At 38.7% G+C, this 27875-nt stretch overlaps 1 long non-coding RNA gene across 5 annotated transcripts in view; it reads right to left on the bottom strand.

The window, feature by feature from the left end:
* Positions 1-27875, bottom strand: part of LOC102993987 (uncharacterized) — a 94345-nt gene that overhangs the window by 54403 nt on the left and 12067 nt on the right. The window contains exons 1-5 of one of the 5 annotated variants that reach the window (XR_003683578.2): positions 21655-21739; positions 17496-17676; positions 14919-14973; positions 10353-10525; positions 9346-9478 (exon numbers count right to left, since the gene is read on the bottom strand). This is a non-coding gene — a long non-coding RNA (uncharacterized lncRNA). Of the gene's footprint in view, positions 1-9345; positions 9479-10352; positions 10526-14918; positions 14974-17495; positions 17677-21654; positions 21740-27875 lie in introns of those variants that run through there. The other 4 variants (XR_003683575.2, XR_008619657.1, XR_008619658.1 and 1 more) reach the window with 4 other exon arrangements.

Genomic DNA, 27875 nt, shown 5'->3' with positions numbered 1-27875 from the left:
CTCCGGATGCACAGGCTCAGCGGCCATGGCTCACGGGCCCAGCCGCTCCGCGACATGTGGGATCTTCCCGAACCGGGGCACGAACCTGTGTCCCCTGCATCGGCAGGCGGACTCTCAACCACTGCGCCACCAGGGAAGCCCCCTCTAAGAGTTTTATAGTGTCTGGCCTTACATTTAGGTCTTTAATCCATTTTTAGTTTATTTTTTGTATACAGGGATATAGGTATACATATAGCTGATTCACTTTGTTACACAGCAGAAACTAACACAACATTGTAAAACAATTATACTCCAATAAAGATTTTTAAAAAAAAAAAGAAAATTAAATCACCTAAATTTAATTTTAAAATTAAATTCCCACCACCCAGAAAAAAAAAGAAAAAAAAAAAAAGCATGGGAATTAAAAGCTAAGTGCAGATGTTTGGATACAATGACAGGAAAAACTGAGCAAGTGCACAGGTGGTTTAGGAAGATGACCTCTAGCAGTGATATTCAGAATGGTATGGAAGGAAAGGCCTGGTGACAGGAGCCCACCACCTAGGAGGCTGTTACTGTAGCCAGGCAACTAGTCAATCTGCTAAATGCTGAATATTTTTCCTCTGACGTGGCTCTTGAGCTCACCACTTACTACGTAATTCGAGCCTTCCTCCTAGCACCACTGTGGTCTTGTACCTATTTGTTGAGAGATCTACCTCCCTCCACTGGGTGATACCATTCATGGGGACCATTCACCTCTGCATGTAGTAAGGATCGTTGTAGGGCAAATAGGACATAGTGCTCACGCAGAAACCTCAGAGTCAACTTCAGACTTTTGAACCCCATTTGTATTCAGTTTTAATAACTATGAGATCTTAGGCAAGAATTCTTGAACCATAATCTCTTCATCTTAGCTTTAAGCCTTCTTCCGGCTACTGTGAAGAGTAAATTAGATTACACAGTCAAAGCATAAATGCCTGGAACATAGTAAGATTCAATTAATGTTAATATTGATATTAATATTATAGCTAGCTAAGTGTCTGGCACATGGTAGGTATTCAACATGGTAGGTAATTGTTTTTAATATATTTATTAATAATAGATTTTTTAAATTTGAGTGATACCACAAGTAGAAATGAGGGTGCTGGGCATGAGTGTCTGCCCCACACAGTAAATGGGGTCTTGGCATAATTCTGAATAAAAATAGTTGGATCGGGCTTCCCTGGTGGGGCAGTGGTTGAGAATCTGTCTGCCAATGCAGGGGACATAGGTTCTATCCCTGGTCTGGGAAGATCCCACATGCCACGGAGCAACTAAGCCCAGGCACCACAACTACTGAGCCTGCGCGCTAGAGCCTGTGAGCCACAACTACTGAGCCCGCATGCCACAACTACTGAAGCCCATGCACCTAGAGCCTGTGCTCTGCAACAAGAGAAGCCACCAAAAAGAGAAGCCCGCTCACCGCAACAAAGAGTAGCCCCTGCTCATCGCAACTAGAGAAAGCCCTTGTGCAGCAAAGAAGACCCAACGCAGCCAAAAATAAATAAATTAATTTTTTTTTAAAGTTGGATCTTTGGGCCACATATAACATAGTTAATAAGGTTCAGCTGTTATTTAATCCCTTCAGTAGCAATTGCATTCACAGTGCTGTAAATGGCTGTTTGCATCAGGTTATCATCAAGAAAATTCTTCCAAACACTTTTAATCCCATCAGCGGAGAGCTCTCAAACTTTACTCATCCAGCAAAATATGATTAGGTGATTCAAGGTGGACTTGAAATCAATAAAATAGAGAGGAAAATTCAACACTTTAAGAACATAGATACAATCTATTTTGTTTTCCTTCCTTCTCTCCACCTTCAAAACTATATAAAGGGGGAAATAGTATTTAGCGGTTCAGAATAAATACAAGCCAGCCATCAGACTTCACAACTGCTCCCCTTCCATGTGGCTGTCACCTACTGAGTCCTACCTGGTCACTCACTCTCATTTACTTGTACCTCTAGTCCTGGCTCACTTGCCCTCCTTTCTATCTCTACTCCTGTCATCATGCTTGGTGATTTCAAATGCCTTGGACTTGTCAGGTCTCTGACTTCCACCTCCCCCTCAGCCATCATTTCCATTGTCATACCCTAACCTTCTAAAGAATTGAACGCAATCTCAAAGCTTGATTTCAAGCTTCATACTCCTGGAGCATACTCCATCTCTTAGCCTTTCAGCTCATTTACTCCCATTCTAGCAATTCTCTGATCCCGGAAGAGCCTGCAAGCTATTGATCTGACCACTTCTCCATCCATCACACCCTTCTTGCCATCATTCCCTTGTTACCTACCTTAGATTCTATGGTCCATTATATAACCACTCCCTTGCAACCACACTAAAACCTCTGCCCAGCTTTTTCTGCATAATCACCTGCAAAGTGTCAACCTTAGTTCAGTGCAAGATTCTGTGTTCTACATGCCTGCAGCCCATAAGCTGAGCATTGCTAGAGAAAGCCGCACACCTTTGCCCATTGGTTTCCCTTTGAATGAATGACTAAAAATTCTCCAGTGGGCAGTCATCTCAACCAGTCGTGCTATGTTTTCTAGTGAATTCTCTCTCTCTCCAGAGACTGTTTCCCACCTTAATCTCCCTCCCTAAGCCTCCACCTTCTACCCCACTCATTCTTAATTCACTGAGAAAAACCAGCCATCAGATGAGCAATCCTTCACTCTCCCACCAGCAAATCTACCAATCTCCATGTATCTGTACCCACTTAACCTGCCTTCTCTCCTGTTACAGTGGACAATGCACACCAGCTCCTATGAGAGGTAAGTATCTCCTCTTGTGCTTAATATCCCACATGCTCTCGCCTTCTCAACAACTTTCTCCGGCAATACTTTCTTTTTCTCCTGTATCATCAATCTCACTCTCTTTACTGGATCATTCCCATCGGCATACACGTATGCCTTAATAACCCCAATCTTTCCCTTGACTCCCACATGCCTGTCAAGTACCACCCGATTTCCCTGCTTCCGTTCGTAGCAAAAATCCTTGAAAGAATTATGTACAGCTGTATTTCCACTGTCTCAACCACCATTCTCTCTTCAACCTGCTTCAGTCAGGTTTTGGTCTTCATCCCTTCATTGAAACTATTCCTAATTAAGTCACCCATGACTTTTAATATTGCCATTTGCAACAGTCCCTTCTCTGTCCTTGACTTACCAAACTTCTCAATAGCAATGGACACACTTTTTAAAAATCAAATTTATTGATGTATAATTTACAGATAATAAAAGGTATACATCTTAAGTGTACAGTTTAATGAATTCTGACAAATATATACATCTCTGTAGCAACCACTGCCACAATTAAGATATAGAACATGTCCCTCACCCCCAAAGGTACCCTTATGCCCCTTCCAATCAATCCCCACAAGCACCCTGATCCTAGACAATCACTGATACACTTTCTGTTATTATACTTTAAATTTTCCCTAGAGTTTTATATTAATGGGATTGTATATTATATTTTCTTTTTTTCTGACTTATTTTGCTCAGCATGTTTCTGAGATTTATCTATGTTATTTCATACATCAGTGGTTCATTCCTTTTTATTAGTGAGCAGTATGGAAGCCATCTGCCTGTTGATAGACATTTGGGATGCTTCCAGTTTGGGGTTTCTACAAAGAAAACTGCTATGAACATTCATGTACCAATCTTTGTGTGGACATATATTTTCATTTCACTTGGATAAATACTTCAGATTGAACTGCTGGGTCATAAAGTGGATCTTTAAATTTATGAGAATGCCAAGTTGTTTCCAAAGTGGTTGTACCATTTTACATTTTCCTTACCAATCATCAGAGTTCTAGTCACTCCACACCTCACCACACTTGTCATTGTCCATCTTTTTTAGTCATTCTAATAGATGTTTTGTGATATCTCATTGTGGTTATAATTTTCATTTCCCTGATGACTAATGATGTTTAACATATCATGTGCTCATGGGCCATTTGCATATATTTTTTGTAAAGTGTTTGTTGAAATCTTTTGCTTATTTTTTTAACATCTTTATTGGAGTATAATTGCTTTACAATGGTGTGTTAGTTTCTGCTTTACAACAAAGTAAATCAGCTATACATATACATATGTTCCCATATCACTTCCCTCTTGCATCTCCCTCCCTCCCACCCTCCCTATCCCACCCCTCTCATGGTCACAAAGCACAGAGGTGATCTCCCTGTGCTATGCGGCAGCTTCCCACTAGCTATCTAATTTACATTTGGTAGTGCATATATGTCCCTGCCACTCTCTCACTTCGTCACAGCTTACCCTTCCCCCTCCCCATGTCCTCAAGTCCATGCTCTAGTAGGTCTGTGTTTTATTCCTGTCCTACCACTAATCTCTTCATGACATTTTTTTTTCTTAGATTCCATATATATGTGTTAGCATACGGTATTTGTTTTTCTCCTTCTGACTTACTTCACTCTGTATGACAGACTCCAGGTCTATCCACCTCATTACAAATAACTCAGTTTCATTTCTTTTTATGGCTGAGTAATATTCCATTGTATATATGTGCCACATCTTCTTTATCCATTCATCTGTTGATGGACAGTTAGGTTGCTTCCATGTCCTTGCTATTGTAAATAGAGCTGCAATGAACATTTTGGTATATGACTCTTTTTGAATTATGGTTTTCTCAGGGTATATGCCCAGTAGTGGGATTGCGGGGTCGTATGGTAGTTCTATTTGTAGTTTTTTAAGGAACCTCCATACTGTTCTCCATAGTGGCTGTATCAATTTACATTCCCACCAGCAGTGCAGGAGGGTTCCCTTTTCTCCACATCCTCTCCAGCATTTATTATTTCTCGAGTTTTTGATGATGGCCAATCTGACCGGTGTGAGATGGTATCTCATTGTCGTTTTGATTTGCATTTCTCTAATGATTAATGATGTTGAGCATTCTTTCATGTGTTTGTTGGCGATCTGTATATCTTCTTTGGAGAAATGTCTATTTAGGTCTTCTGCCCATTTTTGGATTGAGTTGTTTGTTTTTTTGTTACTGAGCTGCATGAGTTGCTTATAAATTTTGGAGATTAATCCTTTGTCAGTTGCTTCATTTGCAACTATTTTCTCCCATTCTGAGGGTTGTCTTTTGGCCTTCTTTATGGTATCCTTTGCTGTGCATATACATATATATATAAATATAATAATATATATATATACATGTATGTATGTAGATATCTTAAAATATATCTACTTTAACTCAGGAGGTAAGATAAGGATATGTGAATGATACTAACCCAAGTGTCTGCCTCCCTTATTTATTTGTTTATTTGTTTGTTTGTTTTTGGCTGCATTGGGTCTTCATTGCTGTGCGTGGTCTTTCTCCAGTTGCGGTAAGTGGGGGCTTCTCTTCGCTGCAGTGCGCAGCCTTCTCATTGCGGTGGCTTCTCTCGTTGCAGAGCACAGGCTCTAGGCACGTGGGCCTCAGTAGTTGTGGCACGTGGGCTCAGCAGTTGTGGCTCGCGGGCTCTAGAGTGCAGGCTCAGTAGTTGTGGCACACGGGCTTAGTTGCTCTGCGGCACCTGGGATCTTCCTGGACCAGGGCTCGAACCCGTGTCCCCTGCATTGGCAGGCAGATTCTTAACCACTGCGCCACCAAGGAAGTCCCTTTTTTTTTAAATTTATTTTTTAAATTGAAGTATGGTCAATTTCCAATGTTGTGTTAATTTCTGCTGTACAGCAAAGTGATTCAGTTATACACATATATACATTCTTTTTTATATTCTTTAACATTGCGATTTATCCCAGGATATTGAGTATAGTTCCCTGTGCTGTATATACAGTAGGACCTTGTTGTTTATCCGTTCTATATATACTAGTTTGCACCTGCTAATGCCTCCCTTTCCTGAGGGAGCACTTTCCTCTAGCACATTTAGGGATTGGTATTAGGTTGGTTCCTGGGTCAGTCCTTGTAACATCCGCTACCTACTCCTCTCTTCTGTTTTCTGCTCATTTTAGATCTGATCATTACTCAGATTAACTTCTCCTGATATGAAGCTGTTATATAGCCAAGAGGGTCTCCATGGAATTGTGCTTATGTGGATTCCGTTTGATGGAGAAGATCATGGGAAGCTCCTTAGAGGTACTTTCTCTTGAGCCAAGTCTTGTAGGATGCAAGGGAATAAGCTAGACAAGTGAAAATACTTTCCAGGGAGGGGACAGCATGATGTACTTATTCATTCAGGCAAAAGGGTGAATTTGGAGCTGAAAGGCAACATTGATCACTAGCACAGTATACCCGTAGACACATGAATTGTTTGGCTTAGCTGGAGTTAAGAGATGAGCCTTTAGAAGTGACAAGATCATGAAGGGACTAGAGTATGTAATGAATATGATTATGCAGATACAGGCACTGTTTGCAGAATTTAGTGTGGTCGACAACTATTTCCCTTTACTTCATATTTTGATTACTTTTTTTCTGCCTGAGTTGAACCCACCTCAGTCTTTCTGGCATGGGTGATCTAGCAGTCTAGTTCTGTCTCACCTAGTTAGCAGTGCTCTTGAGAGTATTATTAAAAGCCCTCTGGCTTGTCTAACATTCTCCCAGCCTCTTTTCCCAACAACTGCCTGATTTGCTCTCTACTTCTAAAATTAAACCAATAAGAGTGAGAATTTAGATAATTTATCTCCTCTCTAGCAGAGTATTCAATGACAGACCATATCATGAGCTACTAGCCTGACTTTGGATTGGCTGCCCTTAGGTGAGGCCCCAGCCTCGGTGGTGGTAGGAGGGGTGGGTGGGGTAAAGATGCAGAAATCACATAGTACAGAATGTGCTACCAAAGGCTGTTCCCTCAGCAGGAATTGTGAGCCGGACCTGTCCCCTTTGACCAGGCCCTGGGTGTGGCAGGCACTGTACTGGCATGGGATCAAGGCCCAGCTCCATCACTCACTAGCTATGCTGCCTTGAATAAGTGACTTAATCTCACAGAGCAACTGGACCCAGATTCTTTAAACTGAGAATGAAAAGTACTTAACTTGTAGAGTGAATATGAGCTTTGGAAATAAATAATCTATAAAGTATCTGCTTCATAGCCAGTGCTCAATAAATGGTGATACACACACACACCAAACTTTACTTTTTTAATTTTTAAGAAGCACATCATGTTTAACCCAGTTTATAGATGATGCTTTTCCTAATCACTGCATTTATCGTTGAACATTTTAAGTTTTTTCCAATTTCAACTTTATAATTTAATGCTGTGGTAAACATCATCATGAATATAGTCTTATCTTTTGAATTATTTTAAGATAAATCCTTATGATATGCTTCATTAGAACAAAGGATATGAATTTCTATGTATTTTTAATGCATATTGTCAAATAGGGATTCAAAATGAATTAAAGAATAATTCTTAAAAATGTTGAGCTTAGGGCTTCCCTGGTGGCGCAGTGGTTGCGCGTCCGCCTGCCGATGCAGGGGAACCGGGTTCGCGCCCCGGTCTGGGAGGATCTCACATGCCGCGGAGCGGCTGGGCCCGTGAGCCATGGCCGCTGGGCCTGAGCCATGGCCGCTGAGCCTGCGCGTCCGGAGCCTGTGCTCCGCAACGGGAGAGGCCACAACAGAGGAAGGCCCGCATACCACAAAAAAAAAAAAAAAATGTTGAGCTTAAAAATTATCTTGGAGACACACCTAAATAAATATTACACTTGCTTTTTTTCCTTTTTTCTTATTTATAGATGTAAGTGGTATTTTATTGCTGTTTAGATTTGTGTTACTATGATTACCAATATTAGATTTAAAAATGTTTATTAGTTGATTTTCCTTTTGTGTAATTGGACTGTTCATGTACTTTACTGATGAGGTTTACAAAGTGTATATATTATATGCATATACTTGTACACACACAAATATATATACACACATATTAATCTCATTTATGATACTCATTATATATTAAATTTTTATGTGTAATTTCATGTATTTATAGATTTTCCACTTTGCCACACTATTTGAAATTTCTGTTTTTATATCAGTGCTAGATTTAAAATGCATTCTAATATATGGAATGAATAGCCCCTTTTCCTTACTTCCTTTTCTCTTTTTTTTTCTTTTTTTTTGATTATTTACCATCATCAAGATGGCTGCTTGGTGGGACTTCCCTGGTGGCACAGTGGTTAAGAATCTGCCTCCCAATGCAGGGTACACGGGTTTGAGCCCTGATCCGGGAAGATCCCACATGCCACGGAGCAACGAAGTTCATGCACCACAACTACTGAGCCTGCATTCTACAGCCTGCGAGCCACAACTACTGAGCCTGTGTCCCACAGCTACTGAAGACTGCGTGCCTAGAGCCTGTGCTCCACAACAAGAGAAGTCACCTCAATGAGAAGCCCGCGCACCACAACAAAAAGTAGCCCCAGCTCAACACAGCTAGAGAAAGCCCACATGCAGCAATGAAGACCAAACGCAGCTAAAAATAAATAAATAAATTTATAAATTAAAAAAAAAAGATGGTTGCTTAGTAAGACTAGTAAAGTGAGAGAAAATAAAATCCCTTACATCATGACTGGTAAAGAAAAAGTCAGGGAGAAAGTAGAAAATTGTTGGAATAAAAAAGGATATAACAGTGCACCAGGGATTTTTAAAATAAAACAATATTGTGGACAACTTTCTGCCGTTAAGTTAGAAAACATAGACAATTTCCTGCAAACACAAATGTTACTGACTAAAACTGACTTAAGGAAAAATGGAAAATTTCAATGTATCTAAAACCACGAAAGGAATTGAATTAGGAGTTTACAATCTACAATCAGCAGAGTAGATAGATACATAAGTAAAAAGCCAACGAACTTAGATGTAGCTTCTGAGTCACTGTGTTAGTTTCTAAATTAAGGATCAGGACAGGGCTTCCCCGGTGGCTCAGTGGTTGAGGGTCCGCCTGCCAATGCAGGGGACACGGGTTCGTGCCCCGGTCCGGGAAGACCCCACATGCCGCGGAGCGGCTGGGCCCGTAAGCCATGGCCGCTGAGCCTGCGCGTCCGGAGCCTGTGCTCCACAACGGGAGAGGCCACAACAGTGAGAGGCCTGCGTACCGAAAAAAAAAAAAAAAAAAAAAAAAAAAAAGGATCAGGACATATGAAACCTGATATAAGACTGATTTTATTAAAATTTGAAAGAGCCCTGTGATGCCCCTCTTTCTCTAGTGCCCTAATGCTATAAACTGGATATTTGTGCCCCCTCCCAAATTCATATGTTAAACCCTAATGTGATGATATTAAAAGGAGTGATTTGGGGGGAGGTGATTACATCATGAGGGTGGAGCCCTCATGAATGGAATTAGTGTCCTTATATAAAAGGCCCCAGAGAGATCCCTTACCTCTTTCTCTGTGTGAGGATACAGCAAAAAAATGATGGCCATCTACAAACTAGGAAGTGAATGTCTTCCATGTCTGTCTCACCAGACAATGAATCTGCTGGAGCCTTGATCCTGGACCTCCCAGCCTCCAGAACTGTGAGAAATAAATGTTTGTTGTTTATAAGCCAACCAGTTTATGGTATTTTTGTCATAATAGCACAAATGAACTAAAACACCTGAATATGTGCTTATTTTGCTTAATGGTTAATCTAGGGTTCTTCCTCTGTTTCTAACAACAGAAGATTTATCTAGATTAGTGTTTAATACTATTCATGCTATACTTCATTCTATGCACACTGAAAGTTTGTCTTTCCCAAATTCATATTTTGAAGCCCTAATCCCCACTGTGATGATATTTGGAGGTAGGGCCTTTGAGAAGTAATTAGGTCATGAGGATGGAGCTCTCATGAATGAGATTAGTGCTCTTATAAAAAGAAACATGAAAGAGATTATCTCTCTCTCTCTGCCATGAGAGGATACAGCAAAAAGGTGGCCATTGTAAACCAGGAAGAAGGCTCTCACCAAGAACTTGACCATGCTGACAAGTTGGACTTCCAGCCTCCAGAACCATGAGAAATACATGTTTGTTGCTTAAGCCACACAGTCTATGGTATTCTGTTCTAGCAGCCTGAACAGATAAAGACACTCTACCATACTAATATGGGAATGTAAAATCCAATCCTTCTTATGAATATCCATACTCTAAAATATATTTACACTTCTATAATTAAAATATTCAAGAAATTCATCCGGAGAAGGGTATTCAAGATCTAGCCTAGACATTGTGTAATTTATATATTGAGGGTTTTTCTTACTGTTCTATTGAAATATGCTCCACGATGCTTCCAGTTGGAATAGAAAAAACAACCAAGCACATTTGACTCAAACACTAAAAAACTGACCAGCTGGCATTTACACAAAGTCCAGAGATGGGGTAGCCTCCAGGGTTCGTTGTTTGAGCAACTCACTTGTGTCATCAAGAACATAGGTTCTTTCTATTTCTTTGCTCTGTATCCACAGGGTTTGTATCATTCTACGACTGGTGAACTGGTTCCCTCTGGGTTGTAGGACAGCTGCTGGTTACAGTAAGGCCCGCTGGCTTCTTTATTTACATCCAGCAGATGAGAGAAATTGCCTCTCCCTAAGACAACAAATGGAAAGTCTTTATCTTCAGCCTTTGGGGGCCAGTTTACATCCCCTCACACAACGGTAGGGCTAGGTCCTTGAAGTAATCCCTGGCTTCCTGACCAGAGCCCACCAATGGAGCTCAGCTTACTTCCTCAAAGCTCATTGCTGCCACACAATGGGAAGGGAGAAGGAATGTTGAGGAAACAAGCATGCCACCCACTACAAAAGATCTGCTCAGAAAACACTCATGCTTTTGCTGAAGTGACACTTGATTGCATGTTCATTTGGGAGTTTGCTATACAAAAGGAATTATAGTGTTTCTTCCAATTAGAGTCCGAAGTAGATCGTGCAAAGGTCAAGTGCCTGTCAGAAATCGCTGTTAGATTTCAGGCAATTTAAAAAGTATCAAGGCTCGAACATCAATAAGAAGTGTAAGCTGATTTTTTTCAACCTAATTGGAAAAACATGTCAGTTGTCAGATAAGTCATTTAAAGCTAAAGGTGCAGCTAAGTATTAAGGGCAATGAATATATCCAAACACATGCAAGACAGATGCTTTCAATCCAGGCAAGACCATTCCCCTGACAATCTAAGGCTGCCTTATACCACAGCGTTGATTTATAACCACTAAGACATAACATCCATTAGAAAGGATCAATGCTCTTTATCTGTAGGAAGCTTATTTATCAGTGTGATAGCATCTACATATATAGAACACACTATTTTCTCTTTAAAATTTGTATGAAGTCATACATGCACGTTGTAACAAAACTCAATCAGCATCAATAAATACATTGTAAGAAACTTACAAATGTAAGTTTCTTTCTCACTTAATTTCCCCAGAGTGCCCTTCCCTAAAGGTTTATCAGTTTCTTCTATGTCCTTCCCCAGATTTTCTATATACTGACAACATATACATCCTTTTAAAAAATATGAATGGGAACACATGCTACGTGCAGTTCTGTCCCCTACCCAATTTCATTTAACGATATGTTCGTACATATAGAAGGACCTAAATCTTGAATAGCTGCCTGAATATACCCCATGACTCTAAAGCAGAGGTGAGAGCAGCACTGAGCACAGATGAAGAATGGGGTAGGAAGGAGTCATCCAATGCTCAGGCAGGGAAGATGCAGTTACTAACAGGAGGTCTGGAGGAAAGCACCTCAGCACCTGCAGTGAGGGGGGAAACCTGCCAACAAGGGGCAAAAGTGATGCAGATAAAGGAGGCTGGGGTCTCACCAATTACCTGAGGTTGAGTTTTAGTCTTTCAACCAGTTAGAGACAAACCAAAGAATTTTACCATGCGTCTGAAGACAAAGAGTTCTTCACTCAATCAATCAAGATTTTTTTTTCTATTTGTATATGTGGTTTTTGAATGGGGTATTTTTTTTTTTTTTAATATCTGGGGAAAACCTTAATTCGAAAAGATACAGGGACTTCCCTGGCGGTCCAGTGGTTAAGATTCCGTGCTTCCAACGCAGGGGGTGCAGGTTTGATCCCTGGTCGGGGAACTAAGTTCCCGCATGCCGCACGGTGTGGCCAAAAAAAAAAGATACATGCACCCCAATGTTCACTGAATGGGCTATTTTTGAGTAAACGCTTTACATCCCAGTGTATTCCTTCAGCTGGAGTATGCCTGTATTTGAGATTCTCTAGTTCACCACTAGATGGACCTATTTGATATTTTGTCTTCCAAGAAAGAGAATGGTTTTTTTATTCAGTGAGGTCTTCCTAGCAAGGATTTAGGCCACTGACCTTAACACAAGATTGATTTGAGTTTTTTAAAAAATAAACAATTCATTCATACAAAATAATGTATAAACTGTACTCATATACTTAAGTGATGTTACTAAAAACAAATACCTCTATGTTAAACCTCCTGGCTTAAGAAATAAAACACAACCCAATAAATCTTTTAAGCCCACCATGCCCCCTCTCTGAGCTTCTCCCTCCCCTTTTCATCCATATGAAACCAGCATTCTGAATTATAAATTACTAGCTACTTTAAAAAAGTTTTATTACGTATCCCTAAATAATATAATATTTAATTTTTACAGGTCTTGAAACATATAAAAAACTCATATGTATTTTTAAACGTTTTTCTCACTCATCTTTCTATTTCTGAGATTCCCCCATCTTGATATGCATATTTCTAGTGCATTTTTAAAAACTGCTCTATGATATTGTGTGGTATAAATGGATTAAAATTCATTTACCCATTTTACTGATTTGGGACTTGCTTTTATTTTCATTCAGCGCTATGACTTTAAGATTCTCATTTTCATTCATGCAGCTAAAACTTAGATAGATTAAACGTTCTTGCTGTGTAGTCTAATAATTCCAATATCAATCTTGGGAGTCTGACACTTCAGTTTCTTATATTTTTTTCTGCTGACTTGTTTATTTGGGCTTGTTTCTTCATGTGTTTTAGTGATTTTTTTTTTTTTTAATTGTGAGTGCATGTTCCTTTGGTGGTAATTCTCTGAAAATAATGTTTTCTTTTTGTTTTCTCCTCCATGCTAATACATCTTTAATTAGCCAAAGAAGCTACTTCTCTCCTCTGGAAATCATCTCACTCATTGCTCTGTTTGGCTAATAGTCTTTGTCTCTGTCTTCAGCAATACTGAGGCAAGTACTCTTTCTTTGGTGCAGGGAAATCCATTGTTTGCTGTTTTCTCCAATGATGAATATGTTGGGAAAGCCTGGTGGCAAAGCTATTGCCATTGGCTTCCTACACATGACTCAGGTCAAGAGTCAGGTTCTCTCTCTTTCTGTGTGTGTGTGTGTGTGTGTGTATGTGTGTCTGTGTGTTGGTGATACCATCAATCTGTCCCAGGTTAGCACTTTCCATCAATGTACATGGGTTAGCAGAACTTGATAAAATGGCTAATTGATTTGGCCAAGGTCCAAATCAATCCAGAAGATGTCCATCTGGATGGTGCCCACAAAGATCTTCCTCACTTCACAGAACTTATACTTGGCCTCCTCAGGCACAATTTGATGAACAACTTGGGTCACAGATCAGATGGAACTTCGTACCACTCTTGTCAATGTTGATGACACCCATGAAACTGGCAGGGTAGCTTATATCAGTGTGCAGCCTGCCCTCAATCTTAAGGAACCATGGTGTGCAGATCTTCTTTACTTTCTCTCCTGTACTGACACACTTGAGTCCCTTCCTTAGTAAAATGATGAGAGGGCCCAGTTGATGCATGAATGGCAAAAACATCAGTTAGGATGTCCAGCACTGAGTGAGTTGGATCTGCTGTGTACTTCAGGACCGTAGGTCATGACTATCCTAGGCATAGGAAGAGCTGAAATCAATGTTTCACATGAATTACACAGGGAAGATTTGACCCACTAGTGCCAGGCATCTGGTATTCAGACCATGTAGGTAGCATGAATTATGTCCCCACATCGGCACGAATGTGAGCTTACTTTCTTTTCTTTCTTTTTCTTTCTTTCTTTTTCTTCCTTCCTCCCTCCCTCTTTCCTTCCTTCCTTTTCTTTCTTCCTTCCTTCTTTCCCTCCCTCCTTTCTCTCTCCCTCTCCCTTTCTTTTTCTTTCTTTCTTTCTTTCTCTCTCTCCCTTCCTTCCTTTCTCTTTCTTTATTTCTCTCGTTCTCCCTCCCTGGCTCCCCTTCCTTCCTTCCTTCCTTTTCTTTCTTCCTTCCTCCCTCCCTTCCTTTCTTTCTTTCCTTCTCTTTCGCCCTTCGTTTCGTTTCGACTTTTTCTCTCGTTCTCCCTCCCTGCCTCCCTTTCCTTCCTTCCTTCCTTTTCTTTCTTCCTTCCTTCCTTTCTTTCTTTCCTTCCTTCTTTTCTTTCTTTCCCTGCTTATCCTAGAGCCACACGCAAACAGACAAACCTCCCTTTGAAACATTATTTTCTACATCAACCCTTCTTAGAGTTCTGGCTTATGCTAGAATCTTGGATTCTACTTCTGAAACATTATTTTCTACATCAACCCTTCTTAGAGTTCTGGCTTATGCTAGAATCTTGGATTCTACTTCCCACCCTTCTTTGGATCCAGACTTTGTCTCCTATTCATTAGAGGCCATTAAAAGCCGAGGCATTCTCAGTTCAAGTCACAAGGGTAGTTGCTACTACCCTAACAATAACAAAAAACCAGATAAAAATCATAATTTTTTAAACCCACCAGAGATCTGAGGATAGAACTAAATCTAACCAAATGAAAATCTAGAAAGTAAAGAGGCCTTTCTTTAAGAGTAGAGACCTATAGGTGTTTTCATTCTAGCAGAGCAACTGAAAGAGGACAGAAATACATGATAGTAGGTGATAAAGAGAAACCAGCCATATTTTAATGAATTTGTAAAGGCCGCACGTGAGCTACCATGATGCATTAGAATTCCAAGGAACCCCAACCACAGAAAGAGTATGCACCTACCTGCCACTATTTCCCACAGGCCTTCATCAAGGGCACATAGATAGTATGCTGAAGGCTGAAAGGAGAGCAAAAGAGCTTAGAGAGATCCCATATAAGGTGCTCAGACCTCTTCCGAGTTGAGACAATGGCCCATTGCAGAGAGAAGTAGCAAGGCAGAAAGAGGAGATGAGAAATCTCTCTGCAGCACTTGGGCTTTTACTGAGTGCAAAGCAGTAACTGCCAGACTGAAAGCAGGACAGTAGAGCATAGAGAGATCTCCTTAGGTACATAAAGGTAGGGATGGAACTGAAGGACAAAGGGATATTTCCAGTGACTTGAAAAGCTAGAATTCAGACTGTTAAGCAGAGAGAGAAATCACTCATGGTTCAGAAAGCTGTAAATTAACAAAGAAACATCTGATGTCTTACTGGTACTTATTTGGTGCTTCTACAGGGCTAGGGATTCTTAGCATCCTGACAGAATAAGGGATGAGCGATTTTCTGGAGGAAGTATTATTTATTTCAGCCACTAATGCTCTTTTATACACTATGTCCAATGTACATTTAAGACTATGAGATACACAAAGAAGCAAGGAAATGGACCCCATGATCATGGGAGGAAAGAAGCAGACTGGGAGATGAACCAGATATTGGAATTATGAGAGAGGGACTTTAAAATAACTACAAAAATGTGTTAGAGGACCTACTAGAAAAGCTGGAGAACATTCACAAACATATGGGGAGTGTCAGCAGAGAGATGGAAATGATAAAAATGGATCACATGGAAGTGCTAGAAATGAAAAATATGCTATTATAAGTGAAGAACTTATTTGATGGGACTAGAAGCAGCCTGGACACAAAGGAAGAAAAAGATCTATAAAGTTAAAGACAGTAGAAATTATATAAACTGAAATGAAAAAATAAAAATGAGAGAAAATACAATAAAGTATCTGAGATCTATGGGACACATAGATGTAATAATTAGAGTATGACAGGAAAAGGAGAGAGAATGGGGCTGAAGAAACCATTGAAGAGATAATGGCTGAGAATTTTCCAAAATTTTTTAAAGATTTCGATTAGCAAACTCTGAGCATGTGTGTGCGTGCACACACACACACATACACACACACACACAGAACACCACACACCTAGGCACATCAGACTCAAACTGCTGAAAACCAAGATAAAGAAGAAATCTAATAGCAGCCATTATATATTACATACAAGGAAACAACAATAAGGATGATTGCTGACTTCTTATTAGAAACAAGGTGGGCCAGAGACAATGAAAAGACAACTTTTAAGCACTTGAAGAAAAAAAAGACAACCTAGGATTCTACATACAGCAAAATATATCCTGCAAAAGCAAAGGTAAAATAAAGACATTTTCAGATTGACAAAAGTGAAGCAATTTCATCTCCAGAAGAGCTGCACTACAAGAAATGCTAAAAGAGTTACTCAGGCTAAAGAGAAATGATGCCAAATGGAAATTTAGAGCTGAAGGAAGGAATGATGAACACAAGAAAAGTATGGGGGTAAATTAAAAAAGACCGATTTCATTATGTTTAAGAGATAGACATACATTTATAGCTAAACTGCTTTAAAAGACTATGGGCTACTTAAAGCAAAAACAATTACAATGTTTTGTGGTGTTTATAGTATATGTAGAAGTAAAACACATGACAGAGCACAAAGGAAGAGGAGATAAATAGAACCATATTGTTGTAAGGTTCTTATATTGCTCACAAAGTAGTATAATACTATTTAAAAATAAACTATGATAAGTCAAAGATGTATATTGTAATCTTTAAAACACCACTAAAAAATTCCTCAAATAGGAATAGCTAGAGAAGGTAAAATGGAATTCCAAAGAATATTCAATTCATTTAAAACCGGGCAGAAAGGCCTGGACCAGCTTCGGAGCAATGAGTGGGTCAGTGGGTGATGAGTGGGGACTAGGTGCAGTGGCCAGGGGCTGCGGAGTAGACAGCCTGCCCCTCACGCCCAAGATCCTCAACTTGTCATGAGGTAGCAGTGTGCTGGGGGACTAGTAGCACTTGGAGTGACTGTAACTGCAGAAGTTGAATATCCAGGACAAGTTGAGGTCCTTCATCAGGAAGAGGAGCCCCCAGGACATCTAGCTTTGAAGGCTTGCATGTGGGAGAGTTGGAGAGCTGTAAGAAACAGAGACTTCACTCTTAAAAGGCTCATGCAAAAACTCATATGCTCTGAGACCCAGTACGAAGGCAGTTATTTGAAAGACGCCTAGGTCAGACCCACTTGCTGATCTTGGAGAGCTTCCTGGAGAAACAGGAGGCAACTGGGACTCCCCGTGGGGACACAGATGCTGGCAGCAGCCATTTTGGGGGGTTCACTCTACCACAAGGATTTTGGTGCTGGCAAGTGCCATTTTGGAGTCCTCCCTCTAGCCTTAGTGGCAGGGGATTCCCTGCCCATCAGACAGTTGGCACTAGTACTGGGACACCCCCAGGCTGCACAACCAGCCACCCCAAGACCTGGCCCCATCCACCCGCAGCTGGCAGGCTCCAAACCAGGCAGGGCTTGGCAGCCAACTGGGCCAGGGACCAGCCTCACTTACCAGTGTGTCCATAGTAGTTGGCTCCACCACATCAGAAGGGCACATGCAGCCCACATAGGGGGCGCTCCTAGAGCACACAGCTCAAGGGACCAGAAGCGTGTGTGCTGCTGGACCCCATAGGACATCTCCTGCATAAACCCCCTTCTCCAAGATCAGGAAATGTAACCAACCTATGCAATACCTACAAATAAACACAGAGAATTAGGTAAAATGAGGCAACAAAGGAATATGTTGCAAACAAACGAACCAGATAAAATCCCAGAAGAACTAAGCAAAGTGAAGATAAGCAATCTACCCAATAAAGAGTTCAAAATAATAATCATAAAGATGCTCAACAAACCTGGGAGAAGAAAAGATGTACACAGTGAGAAGTTTTACAAAGACTTAGAAAATATAAACAAGAAGAACCAAACAGAGCTGAAGAGTACAATGACTGAAAACTTACACTAGAAGGAATCAACAGATTAGATGATACAGGGGAACAAATTAGTGAACTGGAAGACAGAGTAGTCGAAATTACCCAAGCAAAGCAGAAAAAAGAAGAAATTATCCTAAATGAGAATAGTTTAAGAGACTTCTCTGACACCATCAAGCATATTAACATTCATATTACAGGGGTCCCAGAAGTAAAAGAGAGAGAGAAAGGGGCAGAAAATTTATTTGAAAAGATAAAAGCTGAAAACTTTCCTATCCTGGGAATGGAAACAGGCATCCAGGTCCAGGAAGCACAAAGAATTCCAAACAAGATCAATCCCAAAAGGAATGCACCAAGACACACTGTAATTAAAATGGCAAAACTTAAAGATCAAAAGAGAATCTTAAAAGTAGTAAGGGAAAAGCAACCAATTACATAAAAGGGAACTCCCATAAGACTATCACTGACTTTCAGTAGAAAGTTTCAGTAGAAACTTTGCAGGTCAGAAGGGAGTGACATGATATAATTAGAGTGATGAAAGGAAAAAACCTACAGCCAAGAATACTTGGCAAGGCTATCATTCAGATGAAGGAGAGATAGAGTTTTATAGGCAAGCAAAAGCCGAGAGCCCAGCACCACTAAATTGGCTTTACAAGAAATGTTAAAGGGACTTCTCTAAGTGGACAAGAAAAGACTACAACTAGAAATATGAAAATTACAAAAGGAAAAATCTCATTGGTAAAGGCAAATATATGGTAAATGTAATAGATGAGCCACTTTTAAAGCTTAAAGGTTAAAATAAAAATTAAAAGACAAAAGTAGTAAAATCATCTACAGCCACAATAAGTAGTTAAGATATACACAAAACAAAAAGATGTAAAATATGAAGTCAAAAACATTAAACTTGGGGGGGAAGAGTAAACATGCAGGGTTTTTTTTAATGCATTTGAATTTAAGAGATCAACTTAAAAAAATTTCTTGTATATAAACCACATGGTAACCACAAACCAACAACATATAATAGATACACACAAAAAAAGAAAGAGGAATCCAAACATAACACTAAAGACAGTCATCAGATCATAAGGGAAAAGAACATAAGAAGAAAAAAGGAATACAAAACAAACAGGATACAATTAACAAAATGGTAATAAGTACATACATATCAATAATTACTTTAAATGTAAATGTACCAAATGCTCCAATCAAAACACAGAGTGACTGAATGGATACAGAAACAACACCCATATATATATGCTGCCTACAAGAAACTTGCTTGAAATGTACAGAAACACACATACTGAAAGTGGGGGGGATGGAAAAAGGTATCCATGCAAATGGAAACAAAATGAAAGCTGGGGTAGCAATACTTAGACAAAATAGACTTTCAAACAAAGACTATAATAAGTGACAAAGACATTATATAATGATAAAGGGATCAATCCAACAAGAATATACAACAATTGTAACTATATATGCACCCGCCTAGGATCACCTAAATATATACAGCAAGTATTAACAAACATAAAGGGAGAAACTGACATAATACAATAAAGCCAGCATCACCTGTATACCAAAACCAGACAAAAGCACCACAAAAGAAGAAAATTTCAGGCCAATATCACCGATGAACACAGGTGCACAAATCCTCAACAAAATATTAGCAAACCAAATTCAACAATACATTAAAAGGGTCATTCACCATGATCAACTGGGATTTAACCCAGGGGTGCAAGTATGGTTCAATATTTGCAGATCAATCAATGTGATACACCATATTAACAAATTGAAAAATAAAAATCATATGATCATCTCAATAGAAAAAGCTTTTGACAAAATTCAATGTCCATTATATTGATAAAACCTCTCAACAAAGTGGGTATAGAAGGAACATACCTCAACACAGTAAAGGCCATATATGACAAGCCCACAGCTGATATCATATTCAACTGTCAAAAGCTAAAAGCATTTCCTCTAAGATCAGGAACAAGACAAGGGTGCCCACTCTCACCACTTTTGTTCCAACATGGTATTGGAAGTCCTAGACTTATCAACCAGAAAAGGAGAAGAAATTAGAGACATCAAATTGGAAAGGAAGAATTAAAACCATCACTGTTTGCAGATGACAGGATACTATACATGAAAATCCTAAAGATGCCTCAAAAATCTATTAAAAATAATCAATAAACTCAGCAAAGTTGCAGGATACAAAATTAACATACAGAAATCTGTTGCATTTCTATACACTAACAACAAACCATAAGGAAGAGAATTTTTTTTTTTAAATCTCATTTACATTGCATCAAAAAGGATAGAGTACCTAGGAATAAATCTAACCAAGGTGGTAAAAGACCTGTACTTGGAAAACTATAAGACATTCATGAAAGAAACTGTAGATGACACAAATAGATGGAAAGATATACCATGCTCATAGATTGGAAGAATTAATGTCAGTAAAATGACCATATTCCCCAAGGCAATGTACAGATTCAGTGTAATCCCTATCAAAATACCAATGGCATTTTTCACAGAACTAGAACAAATAATTCTAAAATTTGTATGGAAACACAAAAGACCCCAAATAATCTTGAGAAGGAAGAAAAAAGCTGGAAAGTATCATGCTCCCTGATGTCAAACTACACTAAAAAGCCACAGTAATCAAAACAATATGGTACTGGCACAAAAACAGACACATAAATCAATGGAACAGAGCAAGAGAGCCCAGAATTGAACCCACACTTATATGAGCAATTAATCTATGACAAAGGAGGCATCATACAATGGGGAAAAGACAGCTTCTTCAATAAATAGTATTGGGAAAACTGAACAGCCACATGCAAAAAAAATCTAACTGGACTACTTTCACACACCATATACAAAAATAAATTTTAAATGGATTAAAGACATAAATGTAAGACTTGAAACCATAAAACTTCTAGAGAAAACATAGGCAGTATGCTCTTGACATCAGTCTTAGAAACATTTTTTTTTGGATATGTCTCCTCAGGCAAGAGAAACAAACCCAAAAATAAACATTAAACTAAATGGGATTACATCAAACTAAAACTCTCCTGTACAGCAAAGAAAACCATTAACAAAATGAAAAGACAACCTACTGAATAGAAGAAAATATTTGCAAATGATATATCCAATAAGGGGTTAATATCCAAAATATGTAAAGAACTTATACAACTCAACAACAACTTAAAAAAAACAATCTGATTTAAAAATGGGCAGAGGAGTTGAAGAGACATTTTCCCAAAGAAGACATACAGATGGTCAACAGGCACATGAAAAGGTGTTCAACATCACTAATTATGAGGGAAATGAAAATTAAAACCACAATTAGATATAACCTCACACGTTAGAATGGCTATTATCAAAAAGGCAAGAAATAACAAATGGTGACAAGGATGTGGAGAAAAGGGAACCCTACTACACTGTTGGCAGGAATGTAAATTGGGACAGACACTATGGAGAACAGCATGGAGGTTCCTCAAAAAATTAAAAATGGAACTAACTACTGTATGATCCAGCTATCCCATTTATGGGTATTTATCCAAAGAATATGAAAACACTAATTAGAAAAGATATATGCACCCCTATGTTCACCACAGCATTATTAACAAGAGCCAAAATATGGAAAAAACCTAAGGGTCCATCAGTGGATGAATAGATAAAAAAAGATGTGGTATATATGTACAATGGAATGCTACACAGCCATAAAAAAAGATGAAATCTTACCATTTGGACAACAAAGATGAACCTCAAGGTATTATGCTAAGAGAAATAAGTCAGACAGAGAAAGTCAAATACTGTATGATTTCTTTTATATGTAGAATCTAAAAAACAAAGAAAGAAAGAAAAACAAAATAAATTAACAGGCTAAACCAAACAAAAACAAATACATAGATACAGACAACAGAGTAGTGGTCACCAGAGAGGACAGGGCAAAATGGGCAAAGGAGATCAACTGTATGGTGAAGGATGAAAACTAAATTTTTGGTAGTGAGCACACTGTAGGGTATACAGAAGTAGAAATATAATGCTGTACATGTGAAACATATAAGCCAACATTACCTAAATAAACAATATTTTTTAAAAAAAGAAGTAAAATGACAAGATCAGGGCTTTAAAATCTTGGGTCAAAGTACCAACAGAGAACCACAGAACTTCTAGGAATCCCTTGAAAAAGTCTCTTATCTTTTGTAGTCTCAGGGGTTGGTATGTCCAAAAAAACAAAACAAAAAACCCCAAACACATTTAAATTATTATACTGAGGATTGCAGAATTACAATATAAACAGCGGTCACTTCCTTGTCAAGTCTCTTATGTAAAACTTGGGATGTTAATTGAAAGAGTGAGATCTTGAATACTGAAATGATGATATTTATGTGTGCATTCCAATGAACTGAGAAGCTTGAACATCTGCATTCTTCTGTTGCAGTGAAATTAGCACTTCCTTCCTCCCAGGCCTGAAGACCCCACAATTTTTTCCCTTAAAGCAGATCCTGATTCTCCTCAAATGCACTTCCACCATCTCTCATTTGCCTCTAGATATAAAACTAGAGTTATATTCTATTGTAATCTAGGGTAGGGATTGGCATTTTTTCTTTAAAGAGCTGCATAGAAAATATTTTAAGCTTGCAGGCCATAGAATCTCCATTACAACTATTCAACACTGTTGCTGCAAAAGCAGATATAAACAATATGTTAAAAAATGGGCATCACAGTATTCTGATAAAACTTTATTGACAAAAACAGGTTGTCATCTCACAAGCCAGAGTTTGCTAATCCTTGCTCTATGGGGATGTGTACAAGGACTCACTCAGGAAGGTCATCAAAAGGATTGCAATATTTTGCCAATTCATATGAACAAAAAGCTGAGACTGAATTTTAAGAGCACTAGACCAGGTAGGAATTTATTGATAAGGGTAAATATATCACAGCTTCTGTTTTCAATGTTTAGCTTGAGCAGCTAGGAGTGGCACCTACTCCTGATGAACTGTCAGCTCTCCTTTAACTCATCCCTATCACCAGTTAGTTGAGGAAGGAAAAACGCGGAACTAGTTTGCAGATGATGATACACAATAAATTGCTATCAGCCAGAAGTGGATAGCTGTAGCGTTAATAGCTGCACTCAGGGTAGCCCTGAATGACAATGAGGAAAAGGGACACTCCCACTGGGAGCATTCACCTCATATAAGCAGTGCATCTAGTTGTTCAGTTTGCCCAGAAAGAGAGATCGCCAGATCTATACAGACCTACTTAGATTGGTGGGCAGGGGCTAACGCTTTGGCCACATTGTCAGGCACTTAGAGGGAACAAGATTGGAAAGCTGGTGACCAAGAGGTCTAGGGATCAACTTCTCACAATCGACACAGTGTATGAGGACATTTGAGTCTCAAGTGAATTCATAGATCATTCATTGCTGAGGCAGCTTTCAATAATTAAGTGATCAAGATGTCCTGTTGAGTAGGTCATTAGCAGCCTCTTTCCATGGCCATTCAAGTATTTACTCCGCAAGTTCAGGTAAAGTGGGCGGATGGCACACACCGAGGTTTTGCTGGGATCACCGACATGCGTGTTCCTCACTAAGGTTCATCTATCTAACCAGTGTGAAGGCCCAACTGTTAACAGAAATAAATGCTGAGTTCCTAACACGGCACAATTCCTTTGAGGGAACAGTTATCCACAGGGTAACAGGCTGATTTCCTTAGAAATCATCATGGGAAGGGCAGCAATTTGTTTTCACTGGAATAGATACTTATACTGGATAGATGTATGCTTTTCCTGGCCATAGCTCTTCTGCTAGCAACACCACACACAAACTTCCAAATGATGATTTACCATCATGGTATCTCACGCAACACAGCTTCTGACAATGGATTTCATTTTACAGTAAAAGAAGTGATCGTACCCACAGGATTCGCTTATTTTACCATGTATCCCATCAACACAAAGTAGCTGGCAGTACAGAACAGTAGAATGGCCTGTTGAAGATTCAATTATAGCTGAATAAATTCAACTCAGTTCAGGTTCAGTGACAACATCATGAGGGGTTGACATGCCCTCATACAAAATATGGTATATGCTCTAAACCAACAACAATCTATAATACTGTTTCTCCCATAGCCAGAGTATAATTTTTTCTCTCTCCCTCCCTTTTACTACTCTTCTATGTAAGTCATAATGGTGAATATTAAAATTTTAATTTGCAGTTACATATCAAAGGATGATTGTGATTGTATTAGAAAAGAATGATTATTACCCAGATATAGCCAGTGACTCATGGAACGCTGAGTCTTCACTTTTGGGGGAAGAGGGTGGATGTTTTTGTTTGAAGAAGTGATAACTGCATCATATTAGGCAGAAATGGGATGCTTTGTTATTACTTTTGTATGGAAGATAAATATGGACAGGAGGGGTTGTAAGAATGTTGAGAAACCCAATGGTTGAACGGTGCCATACCGTCTGCTGTTAACTCAGCACTATCCTCACCCCTTTCTATCCTTTCCTCTTTAAGGGTCTGGAAGGATAATGACATTGCCAAGAATTCCTTGCCAATAAGGTTCCAATTTATAGGCAATTAGGAAGATGGAAGAGAAGTATAAACTATCATTTCTCCTCTCAAGAAGGTAGATGTACTGGCAAAAGGCAGATGCGAAGTTTGCAACAGCTTTTGGATGAACTTCTGCAAATCACCCACTTCAGTGTTATGGGCAGCTGAGATCACTGGCAACTGTTATCATGATTCTCTACTTTCTGAGTGTCTGAAAGGCAGCACCAGCTCTCCCTTGACTCTCACTTCCCCTCCCGCTTCGATGATTTTATAAGCATCAATTCACTGTACTAAAGCCCTTACTATTAAAATATCTAGAATGGTTTGTGTTTTCCTGAATGAACTGGGACATATATATGCAATAAAACATCCATGATATATATACATACATAACGATCATAATATCTGACTAAAATAATTTAATTTTCAGTTCAATTTTTCTAATACAAGCTTGTTTTCTAGTTCTTATACCTGAAATATGAGTCTGAAGAGCTGAGATGAATGACCTCATTCAAGGTTTCTCAATATCAGCACTACTGGCATAGTGGGCTGAATAATTCTCTGTCATGAGGGCCAGTCTTGTATACTGTAGGAGGTCTAGCAGCATCTCTGGCCTCTACCCATCAGATGCCATTAGCACTACCTCTCTCTGCTCCCAAATTGTGACAAAGTAAAATGTCTTCATATATTTGCAAATGTCCTCTGGAGGGGCAAAATCACCCCCAGTTAAGAACTATTGGTATACAGGAACTATCTGCACTGTTTTTACAAATTTTTTGTAAGTCTAAAATCATTCCAAAATAAAAAGTTAACAAAAAAATCTTCGAGACACACATTGATTAGCTAGTGAAGTCTTCAAGCTATTTAAGGAAAGAAACAATACCAATCTTACACAAACTCTTCAAAAACTAGTAAAATAAATAATATTTTACAACTTATTCTGAGGCCAGCATAAGCTTCATACTCAAATCTGTCAGAAATATTCTAAGAAAGGAAAATTACAAGCTAATCTCACCCAAACACATAGACAAGAAAACCCTAAACAAATATTAGCAAAGATTATCTTGGCCGGATATAAAAGACTACATCAAGGCCCAGTTACGTTTACTTCAAGAATGCAAAGTTGGTTTAATACTTTAATGAAGTCAATGGAAATTCACTACGCCAACAGAACAAAGGTGAAAAATCATGTGGTTGTCTCAATAGATGCAAAAAGAGCATCTGATGAAATTTTCAAAATTATTTCATAATAAAATATCTTAGCAAATCAGGAATAGAAAGAAACTTCCCTAATCTGATCATAGGTGTCAATAAAAAATTATAGCAAACATGGCATTTGAAGCAAAAGACTGGAAGCTTAATTCTTGAGAACAGGAACAAGACAGAGATATTCACTATCAACAATTCTATTTAATATTGTACCAGAGGCCCCCAGCCAATGTAATAAGGAAAGACAAAAAAATAAGTGGATTGGAAATATGAATATCATTATTCATATATGACAAGGTCACATATGGAAAGCCAACAGGTCTCTAGAAAACTATTAGAACTAATGAACAGATTTAGCAAGATTGCTGGATATGAGATCAGTATACAATAATAAATTGTATAAAATAAAAAAAATTAAATACAGTAATACAATTTGACCTTGGTATTTATCCAAAGGAGTTGAAAACTTATATCCATACAAAAATCTGCACACAGATGTTTACAGCAGTTCTATTCATAACTGACAAAATGTGGAAGCAACCAAGATGTCTATCTTCAGTAGGTGAACGGATAAACTGTGGTACATACAGACAATGGAATATTATTTAGCACTAAAAAGAAATGAGCTATCAAGCCATGAAAAGACATGGGGGAACTTTAAATGCATATTATTAAGTGAAAGAAGTCAATCTGAGAAGGGATATAACTGTATGATAATATGATATTCTGGAGAAGGAAATACTATGAAGACAGTAAAAAAAAAAATCAGTGGTTGTCAGGGGTCGTGGGGGGCAGGGGGGGAATACAGTGGAGAGGGATGCATAGGTGAGCACAGAGGATTTGTGGGGGGGGGGGACAGTGAAAATACTCTGTATGATACTAAGATGATGGATACATGTCACTATACATTTGTCCAAACCCATAGAATGTACAACACCAAGAGTGAACCTTACTGTAAACTATGGACTTTGGGTGATTATAATATGTAGGTCCATCAGTTGTAACAAATATACCACTCTCATGGAGGATGTTGATAATGCAGGAGGCTATGCATACAGGGTGCGTAAGAGAAATCTCTGTATCTTTCTCTTAATTTTGCTGTGAATCTAAAACTGCTCTTAAAAAAGTTTTTTAAAAAAGCAAAAAAATTTAAATAGCTTCAAAGGCATCAATCATCTAGGAAGGAATCTAATGAAAGCTGCAAGATTTCTACAAAAAAATTATTTAACATTATTGAAAGAGATTAAAGGACACCTTTAAAAAAATGGAAGGTCATACCATGTTCATGAGTCGAAAGACTCAATGTTGTGAAAGAATCAAGGCACCCCATAACAATCTATAGACCTAAGGCAATCACAATCAAAATGCCAGAGGATTTTTTTGTTAAAATTGACAATCTGGGGAATTCCCTGGTGGACCAGTGGTTAGGACTCAGCGTTTTCACTGCCATGGCCTGGGTTTGATCCCTGGTCAGGGAACTAAGATCCCACAGGCCACGTGGTGCAGCCAAAAAAATAAATAATAATAAAATAATAATAATAATATTGACAATCTGATAATAAAATTTACATGAAAATGCAAAAAGGCCAGAACAGTCAAGATGATCTTTAAAGAGAACAAAGTTAGAGGGTTTATACTACTGGATATCAAGTCTTATCATAAACCTTCAGGAATGAAGACAATGTGGTATTAGTGCAAGAATAGTTAGAAAAAGCAATCAAACAGATTCTAGAAACAGACCTCATATATATGGATACTTGGAGTGTTGACAAAGATGGCACTACAGAGTGATGAATAATAGACTTTAATTTTTTTTCAGGAAACGGTGTTGGGTTAATTGGATAGTCATGGGTTGGGGTGGGTGGGGGATGAGTCTTGATTCTTATATCATACCGTACATAAAAATTAATTTCATGTGGATTGTAGACCTAAATGCAAAAACTAAGACAATGTTTTCAGAAGATAATTTAGAATGTCTTCGTGACTTTGGGGTAAGCAAAGATTTCTTAAATAGAATCCAAAGAACACCAAATATAAAAGAAAGATTGATGATTTAACAAAACTCTAATTTGAAAAGATACATGCACCCCTATGTTCACAGCAACACTATTTACAATAGCCAAGACATGGAAACAACCTAAATGTCCATCGACAGATGAGTGGATAAAGAAGATGTTGTATATATATATATATA

This window comes from Physeter macrocephalus, chromosome 16 (genome assembly GCF_002837175.3).
Source record: "Physeter macrocephalus isolate SW-GA chromosome 16, ASM283717v5, whole genome shotgun sequence".
In the NCBI taxonomy this organism is placed as follows: Eukaryota; Metazoa; Chordata; class Mammalia; order Artiodactyla; family Physeteridae; genus Physeter; species Physeter macrocephalus.
Note: the sequence above shows the minus strand (reverse complement) of the source record. Positions and strands in the feature narration are given on the sequence as shown.